This window comes from Astyanax mexicanus, chromosome 15 (assembly GCF_023375975.1).
Source record: "Astyanax mexicanus isolate ESR-SI-001 chromosome 15, AstMex3_surface, whole genome shotgun sequence".
In the NCBI taxonomy this organism is placed as follows: Eukaryota; Metazoa; Chordata; class Actinopteri; order Characiformes; family Acestrorhamphidae; genus Astyanax; species Astyanax mexicanus.
Genome location: NC_064422.1, coordinates 15,872,636 through 15,889,971, shown reverse-complemented (window position 1 = coordinate 15,889,971; position 17,336 = coordinate 15,872,636). Strand labels below are relative to the sequence as shown.

The window sequence follows — 17,336 nt, the reverse complement described above, 5'->3', positions numbered from 1 at the left end:
ATAATAACAAGAAAAAAAAACAAGAAAATCGAGAATCGAATCGAATCGTGACCCTCAAATCGAAAATGAAATCGAATCGAGGATTTAGAGAATCGTGACACCCCTAATCATTACAGATAATGATCTGCAGCTCACAGTATAGACTCAGTAGCTCCATCTCTCAGAGCTGATCTTCCTGCGTAAACCCTTCAGCTTAGCACGAAAAGAGCCTTCACTGGAAGCTCAGATCAGATTATCCACCTAAAGAAGTACGTCTAGCTACCAAACACACACACACACTCTCAGTGCACACTGCCTTACTGTGACATTCTGAAGGCGACTCCAGCATCTCTGACTCGTGACCCAGTTCCTCAGTAGCATTACAGGCTGAACATCATATTATCTTACTGTCTACTGTAATGTGGATACTTTGAGGTCAAGCCTCCAGGTCACGACGGCTCTACGGCTCACATCAGCTTTACTAAGAGGCCTGTCTTTACTGAACAATGCTACATGCTACACAAATTAGCATCATATTATAGTATATTTCCATAAAAAGTAAAGGGACAAGAATCTGACTGATATTTCAGCCAATACTAAAACAAGATAGAATTCTGAAATCTTAGGGTTCCACAGAATTATTGACACTGACTGAAATCTTGCTGATAGCATTATTATGTATATTTAAATGTATGTAAAAGAACCATTTTGGGAGAAGTGAAGCTATTTACGCTAATAACTCATATAAACTTGAGGTTGATTAACACTATTAGCCTATTTAATGCTATTTATTTACCACCCTGTTATTTTACCTCAGAAAGAATGACAGTAATATTCCTTTTATAGAGGATGCTAAGCTCTGTTTTTATAGGTTTTGTTTTTAAGTAGTACAGTATATCCTAGCTTAGCCTAGCCTAGCATTTTTTGACTTAACCAAGAACTTGACATTAGTTTACCCATTTTCCATCTCTTCACAAACTGGTTGTTTTCCAGCTGAAAGAGACAATCTGTACAGGGCTAGCATATTAACATTAGCTGAGCTAATGTAGCAGCCTTAGCATATGTTTGTTTACCAAAGTCTGGCTGCCTTTCTCTGTGTAAATTTTGTTTATATCTGATCTAATATGGCTTTTTGTGTAGGTTATTTGTAGTATTGTCAGAATTGCGATCTTGTAGCATTTAATAATGTTCTAAAACTGAAGCAATATTTAAATTGTTTGTAGCAGAAACACTGAACTAGCTGAATAAAGCACATTCAGGTATTTTAAATTGTACTTATTGCTCACACAGATGTTTAAATTCCAGGGCTGGAAATTGTTTAAAAAATTGCGTTCCCTACATGACACTTTGAATTCGATACCAATACCCAAATTATATTTTTTTCACTACCTTTTTTTCTTTTTATAACAAAATAAATACAAAAAGGGATAATTATTCTCACACAACATATTTATTTAACATCCAACATGACCAATCTTATTCTCATATTGTCAACATAAGAGGCTACTATCATTTTATTTGGATCTTGTTGGAACAAACAAACAATAAGCATGTGCATGTGGTGCTTTATTAAGAACAAAACATTTAGAAATAGAGTTGGTTTAAAAAACATAAGCATGTACATACACACACAGCAGTACTGCCAATAGAATAGGACCCTGGAATATGGAGTAGATAAACCTGATGAACCTATTGACACAATGTCTAATGTCAGGCATGTGCTGTAGAGTGGTATAAAGCCCCTGAATATTAAGCTGTCAAGCAGTGGAACTGTGATCTCTTGAATGATGGTGCTCCCTCCAATACTTAGAATGTACAAAAAATAGAATGAGTTAAGGAATTGGGGATGAGGTGGGGTGGTGATCATTCAACATCCTGAACTTACTAAGGCTATGTTCACATTACCAGGCTGAAGTGACTCAAATCAGATTTTTTGCTCAATTTGGCTCAAATTTGATTTTTTCATGGCTGTGTGTACATTCCAAATACAAATGATTTTTTCAAATCAGATCTGAGCCACTTCCATATGTGGTCCTAAATCGGATGTGTATCCGATCCATGGATATGCGACATGAATGTGATTGGTCAAATCGGAATTCATTCATCCTTTTTTTTTTTTTACACATGTGCTATTTGCTTCTCTCTCCTACCCACACGTCTCTTGATGTAGCTGTGCAGCTATAGCTGCAAACAGCAAAAGCAAACCGTCTATCCTTTTTTCTCCTCCTCAACCTGAACATGAACATTCAGACCAGCTGTTTTCATCTCCACTCCAGCAAAAGATGCTCCACATATGAGCTGTTAACAAACGCATCCACAAATCCGATCTGAGCAAAAAATCTGATTTGAGCAATGTGGCTTGTAATGTGACTGTAGCCTGATGCTCTTATAGCTGAGTATAGTCAAATCCTTACAGCAGTGTTACAAAATCAAGTAGAAAGCATTCTCTAGACATAAGAGACAGTTAGCCAAACAGAAGCATCATAAACTCATTTTAATACCCTTGATAAAAAAAAATCCCAATACTTTTGTCTATAGGGTGTAAATCTCTGTGAGTGCATGAGAGAGCAGTAGAGCTAATGAGCCTTAGAGTGGAAGCTCTCAGCTCCCGCCTCCCCCCTTACCCTCAGAGAGCTTAATCACTGCCTTTCAGCATGAATTACACACAGCTCTCAGCACCAGAGACACCAGAACAGACACATCTACACCAAACCGGAGTGTACCTATGCACCCTACAGTACAAACTGACCTAAAGTTCCACATTTCTCAAAAGTGAAAATTCCCAACCATCTTAAATTCCTTTCAGTCCAAACTTACAGTCCCAATTCCCAAGTCTCCTACATGCCCAACACTCTCATCTGCCCAACAATGTCACCTACCTAACACCACTACCTGACCAAAACACCTACCGTATTTTTCGGACTATAAGGCGCACCGTATTATAAGACGCACTATCAAAGAACGCCTATTTTCTGCTATTTTTCCATACATAGGGCGCATCGTATTATAAGGCGCGTTAAGTGACACTAGAAAGGGTGCCTATATCAAAGTGAACAGGGGTGGCGCCATGTTTCCCTTCCCCCACCGGGGGTGGTCGCTTGCCGGTGGAGCGTCTCAGTATACAAATCTAGCTATTTCAAAGTCAAACGAGTGCTGGATATTAATCTACACAGATTCCTCTCCTGAAAACTGTTTATTTGGGTGAGTAACGTGCTTCAGTTTATTTACAGTAAGCTTAGATTTCCAGATGTCCACTAAGGCTTGCTGCACCAGCGTTAGCATAGCTATCCGCTAGCACGCTAGCTAGTCACCTAAACTAGTAAAGTTAACCCAAACTTAAACGACAGCGTTACACTGAGTAATCCTGCGTGTTCTGGTAAGACAGTGAGATATTAGCTAGCGATTCGTCCCCCGTAGCTTGTTTTAACACGGTAAACAAGCAGATTACAGGCTGATAAAACTCACCTCTGAGAGAGTTAGCGCTTAGCATCTAGCTAATGCTAGCCAGGCAAAGCAGCACAGACTTACAGGCCGATAACTCACCTCTGAACGGTGAACGCTTAGCGATTAGCATCTAACTCTAATAATACTGCTCCAGCAGTATTAAAAGTGCTAAATTTAGAAAATACTGATCTCTGAACAGTGAAAAAGCTAGCTAGCTAAGCGGTTAGCATCTAGCTATTGCTGCTCCAGCCTCGGAGCAGCACGGCTCTGCACGGAGTGTGTGTTTACTGCTCCTTACACCTGACGGGTAAAATTTAGATAATACTGATCTCTGAACAGTGAATAAGCTAGCTAATGCTATTTGCTGCTCCAGCCTCGGAGCTGCACGGCTCTGGACTCTGTATAGCACTGAAACTCTGTATAACGCTGCACAGAGTGTGTGTTTACTGCTCCTTACAACCTGACGAGTAAAATTTAGATAATACTGATCTCAGTGAATAAGCTAGCTAGCTTAGCGGTTAGCATCTAGCTAATGCTATTGCTGCTCAGCCTCGGAGCTGCACGGCTCTGGACTCTGTATAGCACTGAAACTCTCTATAACGCTGCACGGAGTGTGTGTTTACTGCTCCTTACAACCTGACGAGTAAAATCCATACAAAAGGCGCACCGTATTATAAGACGCACTGTCAATTTTTGTGAAAATTAAAAGTTTTTAAGTGCGCCTTATAGTCCGAAAAATACGGTAAATGCCTTCTAGTCCAAACAGTCCCTATTCCCATCACTCCTACCTGCTCAGCCCTCTCAAACTGCCCAACAATGTCACCTAACACTGCCACTTACCCAACACCTCTAAATGCCTTCTAATACAAACTTACAGTCCCAATTCCTATCATTCCTACCTGCCCAACACTCTCAAACTGCCCAACAATGCCACCTACCTAACACCGCCGCAACCCGACCAACACCCTAAATGCCTTCTAGTACAAAACTACAGTCCCTAGTCCCATCACTCCTACCTGCCCAACACTCTCAACTGCCCAACAATCTCACCTACCTAATACCCCCACCTGCCCAACACCTCTAAATGCCTTCTAGTACAAACTTACAGTCCCAATTCCCATCACTCCTACCTGCCCAACACTCTCAAACTGCGTGACAATGCAAACTAATTAACACTGATGCCACCTGCCCAACACCTAAATGCCTTTAAGTCTAAACTTAGTCCCAATTCCCAACATTCCTACTTACTCAACCCTCTCAAACTGCCCGACAATGCCATCTACCTAACATCGCCGCCACCTGATCAACACACCTAAATGCCTTGTAGTCCAAACTTACAATCCTTATTCTCATCACTCCTACCTGCCCAACACTCTCAAACTGTCCGACAATACCACCTACCTAACACCGCTGCCACCTGCCCAACACCTAAATGCCTTTTAGTCTAAACTTAGTCCCAATTCCCAACATTCCTACTTACTCAACCCTCTCAAACTGCCCGACAATGCCACCTACCTAACATCGCCGCCACCTGACCAACACACCTAAATGCCTTGTAATCCAAACTTACAATCCCTATTCCCAAGTCTCCTACCTACTTAACACTCCTACCTACTCAACACTCAAAAATGTCAAACTGCCCAACAATGTCACCTAACACCGCCACTTACCCAACACTTCTAAATGCCTTACTATCCTAACTGCCCAACACTTCCACTTATCCAAAACTGTTGGTAATGGTAGTGAGCTGGCTGTGTGAGAGCGAGTGACAGTTAGGGATGGACATGATACAGGATCAGCAGCTTCTTCCTTTGTCAGGCAGAGAGGCTGAGAATAAAACACTAAACCCTGCACCTCTAATACACCTCCATAACACACACACACACAGATTAGCTATTCCAGCACTCTGTATGTTGTGACAATAAGGAGATCAGAAGCTCCGAGAAAAACAAACACGCTCTACTTTCTAAATCCTCTCCTCTTTTATTCTTTCTTTCTTTCTCTTCTTATCTTCATACTCCTCTATTTTCCTTCTTGTTCCTTCTTATGTCTCATATCTATTCACTTCATTTTTCCTTTTATTTTCATCTTTCTCTGGTGATTTTTTTTTACCATTTCTGCCTTGACTTTCTTCTTTTTCCTTTCTGTGTCTTCATACTATTTCCAATTATTTTCCTCTGTTTCTAAGAATAGGCAGAAAAAAAGTATGAACCAATATTGATGTGCTTGTTACATTGTATTCTCATTTACATGGGTGGAGTTTCTTTTTTTACCTGATACTGTTGTCAATTCTGTGAGTTGCCTTTTTTCAGGTTTTGTGATGAATTCAGGTGTTTCGCTGCCAGTATCTGACTCCATCTACATGTAGGCATATCCTGCTAGAGGATGAGTGTAACAGATTCACCTCAGATTTCTGTTTATATGTGAGGGTTACTCTACAGTAACAGTAGATACAGGAGTCACCAGCGTAATCAGTTGTACCTATACTGCACACAAAGGGAAATCAAATTTCAGCACAGCACATTTTGCTTACCATACAACAGTGCTCTATTGTCTGTATTATTTCTTATGTATCTTCTGTTCTGTTTCATCTTTTTTCTTTTCTTTCCTCCTACATTCTTTTTCTGAATCTACCTCTGTTTTTCTTGTTAATTTTCTTGTATATTTTGTCTTTGTCTTTACTCATCTATTCTCCTCTTTCACTGCTTTCCCTCTCCTCTTTTCTCTCACTGTATCTCCTCTGTTCTCTTTTTTCTTTCATTTACTCCTCTATCCTCCCTATTCTCTCTATTTCTTCTCTCTCCTTCTCTTTTTTCCTCCTCCATCCACCTCTCCTCTGTGCTGGGTAATCTGGTGGATATGTATTTTGGCCATGTGTCTGATTATGACTAAGAGGAGAAATCACCAGGGTTAGGAACTCAAAACAGACACACCCTCACCGCACAGACCCACACACACACACACACACACACACACACATACACACACACACATGCATATGCTTGGAAAGGCGTTCTGTAAAAATAAGAAATCATAAACCGCTCTGTTTACACACCGAGACCAGAGTGATCTCTCACTGTGTACACACACTGTCTCTATGTAAGCATGTGTGTGTGTGTGTGTGTGTGTGTTAGACATAAAATCTGATCTCTTATTGTCTAATCATCTAATGATTACGTATCATCTGATCAAAGTCACTTTAGTCTCGGGCCTACGAATCATCCGAGTCACAATATAGAGTCACTCTGGTCTCAGGCCTCTGAATCATCCCAGTTGCAATGCAGAATCACCACAGTCTCAGGACTAGGGTTCGATCAAGTCACAATATAGAGTCACTCTGGTCTCAGATATGGGCTTCAATCGAGTCACAATACAGAGTCAGTCTGGTCTCAGGCCTGGGAATTATCAGAGGAACAAAATAAGAGTCACTTTGGTTTCAGGCCTGGGAATTATGAAAAGGAACTAAATAAAGTCACTTTGGTTTCAGGCCGGGAAATTATGAGAGGAACTAAATAGAGCCACTTTTGTTTCAGGCCTGGGAATTATCAGAGGAACAAATAAGAGTCATTTTGGTCTCAGGCCTGGGAATTATCAGAGGAACAAAATAAGAGTCACTTTGGTTTCAGGCCTGGGAATTATCAGAGGAACAAAATAAGAGTCACTTTGGTTTCAGGCCTGGGAATTATCCGACTCGCAATACAGAGTCAGTCTGGTCTCAGGCCTAGGAATTATCTGAATTGCAATGTAGAATCCCTCTGGTCTCAGACCTTGGAATAATTCAACACATTGACTGATTTCGGTCTCAGACCTGGGAGTCATTCGAGTCACAGCACAGGATCACTTTAGTCTCAGGCCTGGAAATCATCCGAGTCACAGTACAGAGTCACTCTGGTCTCAGGCATGGTAAAGAGCCAAATCACACATTTTCATAGCACAACGCTAATTGGTGTCCCTGACCTTCTATTACTTGTTAGTTACATTAGACTGTGTCTTCATACTCCATTTCTCCATTTCCATTTCTTTTCTAAGAATAGGCAGAACAAAAGTCCTATTTTTACAGTGCAGTTTTCTGTAATTATCATTTACGTGGGCAAAGTTGCTCTTTACCTGATTCTGTTGTCAGTTTTGCAAATTGCCTTTCCAGGTTGTGACGAGTTACCTTAGACTCATAGCTCCATGTGTAAATTTAAAAATGCCAAACTTCAGACACTTAACATAACTCGCTAATTAGAGGTCTGAATACTGAGAGAAAAATAAAGAGATCTAAAGCGAGTATTTTGTAGTGTGATATCATTGAGCAGATGTTGGAAGAGTCTTGTTTTGTCAGTGTCTAAGCACACACACACACACACAGTGTGTTAGCTACAGAGAAAGAGAGATAGAGAGTCACTGGGTCAATATTGACTCAGGGCTGTCCATCATGTAGTGATAGCAGCCTTATCAGTGTGCTTACTGTAGTGCTGCTGGATGCATCCTGCAGAAAACCATACCCTGCAGAAAACCATACCCTGCATGTTAAAATCACCTTCAGTTTTATAAATATGTACATACACATTTTTATTATGTATTATATATAATTTTAATGTAGAATTTGACTTGTATAATGGCTCCTATTTGTTTCTAATTAAGTGGTTGGAAAATGGAAGGACAACTTAGATAGGTGTTTCTAATAAAGTGAACAGTGAGTAGAAGCCCATGGTAATAAGGTGTTTCTAATAAAGTGACCAGAGTGTGGATGCACAAGTTAGTTAGGCGTTTCTAATAAAGTGATCATAGTGTGGATGCACAAGTTAGGTAGAGGTTTCTAATCAAGTAGCCAGCGAGAACAAGCACAAGATAGGTAGGCATTTCTAATAAAGTGGCCAGTGAGCAAAAGCAGATGGTTGTACATGGTAGGCAAGTGTTTCTAATAAAGTGACCAGAGAGTGGAAGAATACTTTAGGTAGATGTTTCTAATAAAATGGCCAGTGAGCAAAAACACTAGTTAGGTTGGTGTTTCTATAAACTGGCCAGAGAGTGCAAGGACAAACACACACACACACACACACACACAGGGAAATAGAGTTGAAGGCCCGGTCAGTTTAGCATTAAAACAACAACAACACACACTCTCTCACCACTCTGCTAGTGCTCATGCATGGTTTCTTACATACACACACACACACACACACACACACACATTGGGGTTTGATCCAGGCACATTTTTTCCATATTTTTTTTACACACACACACATAGACAAACACATTCCATGAACAAAATCAAGCCTAAATGTGATATTATTATCTGAAAAAATATATATACTGCTGATAACACATCAATAATTATTCTAAGGCCCGCTATTCAAATCACTGCCTCCTGTCTGTGATTGGTCCTAATCACCATCTTATTTGCTCCGAGACTCCTCCAACTTACCCTGATTAGCCCAAACAATTGCCTTATTAATTCTTAATTCTAAAACTCATCTTAACTATATCCTTCCTAATTCAAATTATCATACCTAAACACAACACTGTTATAACATGTTATAACACACATAAAACCACTGAGGTATAACATTCAAATATATAATAATAACATATATTTAAAAAAAGCAGTTTGTTTAAAAAAAATTAACTATGCAAGGGTTCTCAGAAGGTCTCAGACATTGTGTGGTCTGCAGTATTCAGGACAATACATGGCACATTAAAAGAACCATCAGGGAGCCACAATGTAGAGTTACTCCAGCTTCAGGTCTTGGAAACATTGGAGAGACTCTCCAGTAACAGAGTAACTCCAGAGTCAGGCCTGCAGAACATCTAATTGCAATGTAGAGTAACTCCAGAGTCAGGCCCTAAAAAACATCCAAGTCGCTATGTAGAGTCACTCCAACATCATGTTGTTATTAGTTATGTAGAGTAACTTTAGCTTTATGTCTGAAAAAAAATCTATGTCACAATGAGGAGTCATTCCAATGCCAAGTTGTGATGAAGATTCGCTTCATCATCAGACCTAGAAAATATCTGTAACAATGACTCAATTTCACTCAGGCAGTAGACCCAAAAAACATCAGTTGCAATGTAGAGCTACTTTAGCTTTTTTTTTTTCCAACTAAAGTCTGGAAAACATTCAAGCCTTAATGGACAGTCACTTCAGTGTCAGGCCTGAAAACTTATAAGTCGCAATGTCAGGTTACTGCAGCAAGTCTTGAAAACATCTGAGCAGCAATGTAGAGTCACTTAGGCTTCAAGGATGGAACACATCACAGTTGTAATGTAGAGTCACTCCAGCGTCAAGCCTGGGGAACATCCCAATTGTGATGTAGAGTCACTCCAACTCCAAGGTAAGAAACAACCGCAAGTTGCATTGTTGGGTTACTGCAGCATCAGTCAGGTGTCCAGGCACCATCCAATTCACAACACAATGTCATTCCATCTTCCAGCCTAGAAAACATCCAAATTATGATGCAGAGTCACTCGACCATCAGTCAGTAAAACACCATCTGAGTCAGGATGATGTAGAGGCACTCAAAGCCAGGAAAACACCCAATTCACAGTAAATAGTGACTCCAGCTTCAGGCCTGGAAGGTTCCATAGCTGCAAAGTTCAGGCTCATGTAAATAACGTTACCATCTTAGCTGCGTGAGAATAATGCTTACTCTACCATCTACAAAGTAACGTTAGATGTTTTTACTCTACCATCTACAAGGTGGGTGTTTTCAAACAAAGAGGCCAGAGAGTAGAATTACCAGAGAGATGTTTCTAATAAAGTGGCCAATAAGTAGAATCATACGGAATGTGTTTCTAATAAAGTGGTCAGTTAGTGGAGGCACAAGGTAAGCAGGTGTTCTTAATGAAGTGATCAGTGAATGGAAGCACAATGGAGGTGTTTCTTATAAAGTGGCCAGTTAACACATCCAAGCACACAAACTGCAAACGCTACAACCAGTAATCCCTAAATAAACAAAAAAAACAACTCCACCCACATTTCTGGCTCGAGCCTTTCTTCACCACAGCCAATCAGATCAGTTTATTACCTGCAGAATGAGCTGCTGCAACTCTGTGCAACAACGTGCACGGTATACAATCATACACACACACGCGCAAGCACGCGCGCTCGCTCGCTACGCTGTGCTGAATGCGCGCTCCTACCGCTCTCTGTTTTTTGGATCACACACCAGAACCCGCCCGAACCTGAGGCAAAAGCACGTGCAATACACACAGCCCGACAGCGTGTGAACCCCAAAACTCACCGTTTACTGTATAATCCCTCATGCCGTGCAGCTCGTGAGTAAATCCGCAGAGTGTGTCTCGCGCGTTTAAATCTCTCTCTCTCTCTCTCTCTCTCTCTCTCTCTCTCTCTCTCTCTCTCTCTCTCTCTCTCTGTCCTTTCAGCAGGAGCTCTGAACGTCAGACTGAAGCAGCTTCACCCAGCGCGCCTTGTGCTCCACCCATATTGCAGAAGACCACGCCCCCAGCGTCTTGATTGGCTCACACTCTTACACACACAAACAGCCAGCCCAATTACATCCCAGAACAGTTGATTAAATTCATATTATTAAATGTATCATATTATTAGATCTGTTTATATTATTCGTTTATGTTTATTTATTTTTTATTTAACCTCAATTATTATTTGCATTATTTTTTATATTATTTATTATTGTTTGTACAAACATTGCACTTTCTATTGTACATTCTACACTACACAATCTCATCTCACACAGAGCAAATAGTTAGTTATTGAGTCTATCAATGTTATGGCTTTTCCTACATTGTTATTTTCACGCAAACAGGATGTTATAACTTGTTTCATATTATTCCATGTTTCTATAAACCTGTTGTACATCATGTTGTGAAAACAGTTGTTATGAATGAATAATTATACAAAAAAAAACAGTAATTATCATATAAACACCTTCCTAAAATAAACGCCTAACTAATTTTTTAAGGAAACACAAAAAACATATTTAAGTTGTTATGGCTACTTAAAAATGAGCAACGGTTTAAAGGATAGTTTATCATACAGCCGAGCAGTAGAACCAGCCAGAAAGACAGAAAACAGTTAGCAGTTTAGCTTTTTAACAGCCACAACATGTAGAGAATTTCTATCGAGCTTTATGAATTTTTGCAGACTAAAAATGCAGACTAAAACCTTAATAAAACTCAATAATAAGAATAAACAACTAAGCAACATTTATAGCCTATTAATGAGAAGCAAATTTTATACTATAGTAAAAATCTCATTACTTACCAACTGGGTACGAGCCCTGAATCATGGAGGTTAGATCAGTGAAGGTAGCGCCGTCTTGGAAAGCTAATAAAATTGCAAAAGTCGCTTTTTATTTTTATTTTGGCACAATAAATAAATTTGCTTAAGTTGCATTCTTGATATAGGCCATTATATTAAAGGGGTGCAATTAAATGATCTAATTAGCTGAAAGTGTAGGTAATTTTACAAGTGGCCATGTAGCATCATGAGGAGATGTTTAAGATGAAAAAAAAGCATATTTGTGCTTATTTTACAATTTTATGACATCCAAAACTTTGCATTGACTCATTACATTAAAAAATTATTTTTAGATATCATGTTAAGAACTATCTAAAGTCATATAAACTAATGTAACTTCTGGATGTCAGGCTGATCCAAGCATGTTTTAAAGGATTGGATATTGCTACTTTAATCCCAGGCCCCTCCATAGTCTTGTTGTAACCACAGTGTTCAAACCACCATCTGCTGTCCTCAAGAAGCCAGAATCCAACACTACAGAGGAGAGTTTTCAGAAAGCAAACAAAAGAGTTTAGTAAGAGTCTGTGGTGTGGAACTATTTTACATAAAAAATAAATGAAATCATCCCATTATATCTATAACTGTATACAACTATCACAGAAGCGTTCTGTTTTTCTGATAGGAGAACCACACAGCTTTAGTATTGAACCAGCACTAACTGAGTGGGAGCTAACGCTAATGCTAATACTCATATGCTATAGAAATCACAGCGCAATCTCCAACCATAAAACAGTTATTACACATCAGTAGCTCAATAAAAACACAATATATCAGCCCAGAGGGTGTACCATTACTCTCTCACACACACACACAGTGCAGTGCATGATAAAATAATAAACACACTATTTTAAAAACTTCTGCTGTATTATACAAACCAGTTTAAAATATCTCATTATATAAACTCTTACTAAAATCGATACTTCCGTAATAAGCAGCAACTCATCTAAACTGTGGCGCTGCATAATTTATAAAAACACAAAGATCACAGGAAGATAGAGCATTTATTATTTTTTAGTATGAACTAAAGTGCACAAAAGGACAGGGATTGGCTGATGACTTACTTACTGCTGCCACTGGATCCTGAGTTTAGGGTAAACCCAAATCCTTGGTACAAAACAGTTCTGACAACACTGACCAATAAGAGCAGTCCATGAAAGAGACATAACAATCTCACATTTTATTCTTTACTGTGTCTCTGTTACACAAAAACCTTATATCTCCAAAAATGGAGAAAAACATTTGATCATTTAATGGAAGTCAGTATAAAATATTTGAATCCAAGTCTTTTTTTTATGAGTTTCTTACATTTTTTAACAACTGAAAAAATCCAGTCCAGCTGTGTGTAATTTAGTCTCAGTACACCTACACCTGTTCTGTGAAGACTTCAGTGGTTTGTTAGAGAAGACTAGTGAACAAACAGCATTATGAAGATCAAGAAACTCACCAGACAGGTCAAAGATAAAGTTGTGGAGAAGTTTAAAGCAGCTATAGGTCCCAAAAACATATTCCAAACTTTGAGCATCCCAGGGAGCACTGTTCAATCCATCATCCAAAAATAGAAAAAAGTATTCTTTATTCAACTGCAAACCTACCAAGACATGACCAATCACCTGAACTGACAGATCAAGAAGCAAGGAGAGCACTGATCAGAGAAGCAGCCATGAGGCCCATGGTCACTCTGGAGGAACTGCAGAAATCCACTCGGCTCAGGTGGCAGAATCTGTCAATAAGTCACTGTAAATCATGCACTCCACAAATATAGTCTTAATAAAAGAGTGGCAAAAAGAAAATTAAAGACATAAGAAGCGCCATTTGTAGTTTAAACTGTTTGCCCTAAATTCAAAGCGCTATGTGTGGTGAAAAAGTAACACTGAGCTAAATACAGGGCAATCCTTAAAGAAATCTGTTAAAGGCTGCGAAAAACTTGAGACTGGGAAGGAGATTCACCTTCCAGCAAGACGATGACCCTAAACATACAGCCAGAGCTACAGTGGAATGATTTAGATCAAAGGTTATTAATTTCTTATAATGACCCAGTCAAAGTCCAGACCTAAATCCCTTTGAGCTTCTTTGAAAAGACACTCTCCATCCAACCTGACTGAACTTGAGCTATTTTGCAAAGAAGAATGGGCAAAAATCTCAGTCTCTAGATGTGCACAGCTGGTAAATACAAACACCCCCAAAATTGGTGTAATCGCACCAAAAGAGACTCTACTTAGTATTAATATACTTGAAATAATTTTTTTTTTGGATTTTTATTTGATTAAAATTTTGCAACCATGCATCATTTTCGTTCTAATTCAAAATGATGTACTACTTTGTGTTGGTCTATTACTTAGAAAAAGTTTGTTTATGGTTTATCGTGACAAGTTGTAAATTATTATTATTATTATTATTATTAATAAACAACTTTAAACTCACATTTCCATAAGGATTTGATTGCATTCGGCAACAAAATAAGCATTTGTGAGATAATGATATTGGATAAGCACCACCCCACCTAATTTTAATCTCCCCAACTCATCCCATCCAAAAGTATTCCATCAAGAGTTCCATCATTCTAGAGAACACAGTTCCTCTGCTCCACAGCTCAGTGCTGGGGGCTTTTTACCCCTCTAGCCCATGTCTATTGTATTTGCCTTCCTTTCTACAGAGACATGCTTTGTGTACACCACCAATAATTTTATTTTCTTTTTAAATTTGATATATAGTTTTATTTATTTTAAAGTTATAATCTACTCCTACTAGATGTGTATATAGATGTGTTTTTCACGGTCTGTAGCGTATTTTTATGTATTTTTATACCTGTGGTAGCAACAGGAAGCAGATGTTGTGGACTCTGTGCTGCTGGAAGCAGAAGAGCAGTAGTTCCTGTATTGCTAAATCCAGAACATCTACACTGGAGGCATATGGCTCTGTCTGACCCCTCGCTGACCCTAATCTGGACAAATCGGATTGAAGGCCGCTGTGGGTGCAGGTGTGTGTGCTGAACCGTTCAGATCATGACTGCTGCTCTTCTCCTTCATCCAGATCCAGCAACACACCATCTGCTCACACTGCTCCTGCTGACGGGTTTAGTTGGCCTCCTCAGATTGTTTCAGTCTTCCTGTAATGGATTATCTGTGTCATATTACACCATATCATTAATAACCCTTAATAATCATTTTCAGATAATTTTTCACAATTTTCCCCATCACCAAAGAATCTCCCAGGTCATTATCTTGAAGGATCCAGAGATTACTATACAAATTTAGTAAACCGTAATAATTAAAACACATATTTAAGTTACTTTGAGTTAGGTGAACAATTGCTGCCACACATTAGAGCTTATATTCTCTGCCCGAACCCGACCCGAGGCCTGACCCGAACTCGGGCCAAGATTTCCCACAACATTCCTTAGGCCATGTCGGGTCGGGTTCTAGAAAATAGTCCGAGATGTGGGCATCTGTTTTTTAATTATATTTTTATTTTATATAAAGCTCTGGCTTGATAATCAGAATGTAGCTAAGTAACCAATTATTATTGTTATCGAAAACGAACGAAATAATGAAAACTGAAAGTGAAAAAAACATTTTTGTTAACTGAAACTAATAAAAACGGTAATAAAAAAAAACATAACTAACTGGAACTGTATTGTGTGTTTATAAAACTAACTAAAACTAATTGAAATTACAGATAGAATACTCTCATTTTTGTGTTTGTTAAATTATATATAAGCGCTGTTTTCACTCCCACAGCAGGTGGTGTTGTGCCTATTCTGCTCGCGAGGCAGAGTTGGATTTTGCAGGGAGTCAGATTCAGCACAACAGCGGCAGCACATTGCACCTATGTGTTTCTCAGATTGATCTCTCTGATGTGATGTTTAAAAACTAATAAAAACTAGCAAACCCACTCTAAAAACGAATTAAAATTTAAATATAATGAAAAATTAAATACTATTATAACCTTGTAAGTTACAAATTTAACTGTTAAAAAAAGTTGCACCAGTTAGAATCTTATAATCACGCAGCTCTGGGGCTCACGCACACGTGAGCTTCTCCACTTGTTCGCGTTTGACTTGCAGCACTTTGTGTAGCAGTGCTTAAAAAACATTTTTATTAAATAATAGGTCTATGCTTCTTCAGTGTTGCAATATTAATTAACATCATTCTGAACATCATTCGCTTATTTAAACAGCCCGAAAACAGCCAGTTTATGTGTCGGGCCGGGTCGGGCTCAGGCAGAGGGGTCAGTAGGAGACAACTGGAATCTTGAACTTGAACATGAACAACACCACCTCTCACAGAGCAGCATACTCAACCTATGAGCCACAGGTGCTCACAGAACTTCAACGGTGGTTTTGGAATATTTGTCCTGAACACTGCAGATGCCCAGTCTCGAACAGGTGACCTCCAAAACACAAGCATCTTCACCCGCAACAGAGCTCCTGGCTCTGCCAGTGAGAGCACATAAAAGCACAGTGTGTTTCAGCTGATTTTAGATCGGTTGTATCTCGTTTGGTTTTGGGCCCCCAGCCAATATGATTAAAAAATAAGAAAACACATCTCTAAGACCACTGAGGCCCGGTCTTGAAGTGGTGACCTTCAAAACAGGAGCCACTTTAACTGTTACAAAAAGCAGTGAGCTATATAAAACAGGGTGACCAAACGTCCGTATTTTCCAGGACATGTCCGTATTTCACGTCCTGTCCTGGGCGTCCCGTTTTTTTTTTTCAGAAAGTGAGGAAATGTCCTGGTTTTTAAATTACCTCCCTTCCGGTGCAGTCTCACAGTAAGAGCACACACACAACGCTCCACCCCTCAAATTCATAGTTAAACGGATTATAATGCTGTAGAAAAACTTTACAGCAAAAAAAAACATTTAATGGTATCATTCAATTTTTTTTTACAAACTCCTGACAAAAATTGGAAATACAATTAGAAATTGTGTGAGTTCTGTATGTGTTCTGTAATTTGTCCACAAAATCTAAAACTCATAAAATCTTCACACTGGTCCAGTTATTTATCAGTGACATCAGTTTATTTTCATACTTTATATTTTAGTCATCCGATGAACCTCAGCTACAGACAAAGAGAAGACTCCTACTGTTGTACAGCTTTGCTGGACAGTTATCAAAATGATTGGACATGATGTTTGTCAGTAAAATAAGCTTGTTGAATAATTTAATCATATTACGTCATATAACTCAATAACGTAGCAGTATTAATCTGACACTCTCCCTGCCTAAAAAATACAGCTGGTCATCATGGGAAAACATACCCTATGCTAGTTAAGAGCTAGTTAACAAGAAAGGATATGTTTTTTTTTTGTTGATCACCTGGCCTTAAAATTGATTTTTGTAGCAGGGCTATTATTAATGTTACTAATACTGCTAATGTAAAAATGATAAATACCTGAATTAGTTCTGTGTTCTGACCCCCCTTTTTTCTAAATATCTCATTTTGTGTGCAGTGTACACAGGAAAATGGGCTACAAAGAGGAATAAGTGCCAAATTAAAAGCTAACACTACCGTGGAAAAATGTAAATGCAATCTACAAGATGCATTGCTTTTCCTCTAACATGCAGAAAACGGGCCAAAATGAAATGCAAAACCACTATTACACTACATTTCACCGCACTTGATCTCATACAAAAGACATTTACATT

The 17,336-nt window shown here is 38.9% G+C and overlaps 1 protein-coding gene across 2 annotated transcripts in view; it reads right to left on the bottom strand.

Annotated features, from left to right (window-relative positions):
• The window catches only part of LOC103022911 (zinc finger MIZ domain-containing protein 1), an 87,286-nt gene extending 76,477 nt beyond the window's left edge, over positions 1–10,809 (bottom strand). The window contains exon 1 of one of the 2 annotated variants that reach the window (XM_049464485.1): positions 10,653–10,809. The gene's annotated coding sequence lies outside the window, so the exon portion shown is untranslated. The remainder of the gene's footprint in view (positions 1–10,652) is intronic. The other variant, XM_049464483.1, reaches the window with a different exon arrangement.
• Positions 10,810–17,336: the final 6,527 nt, after the last annotated feature.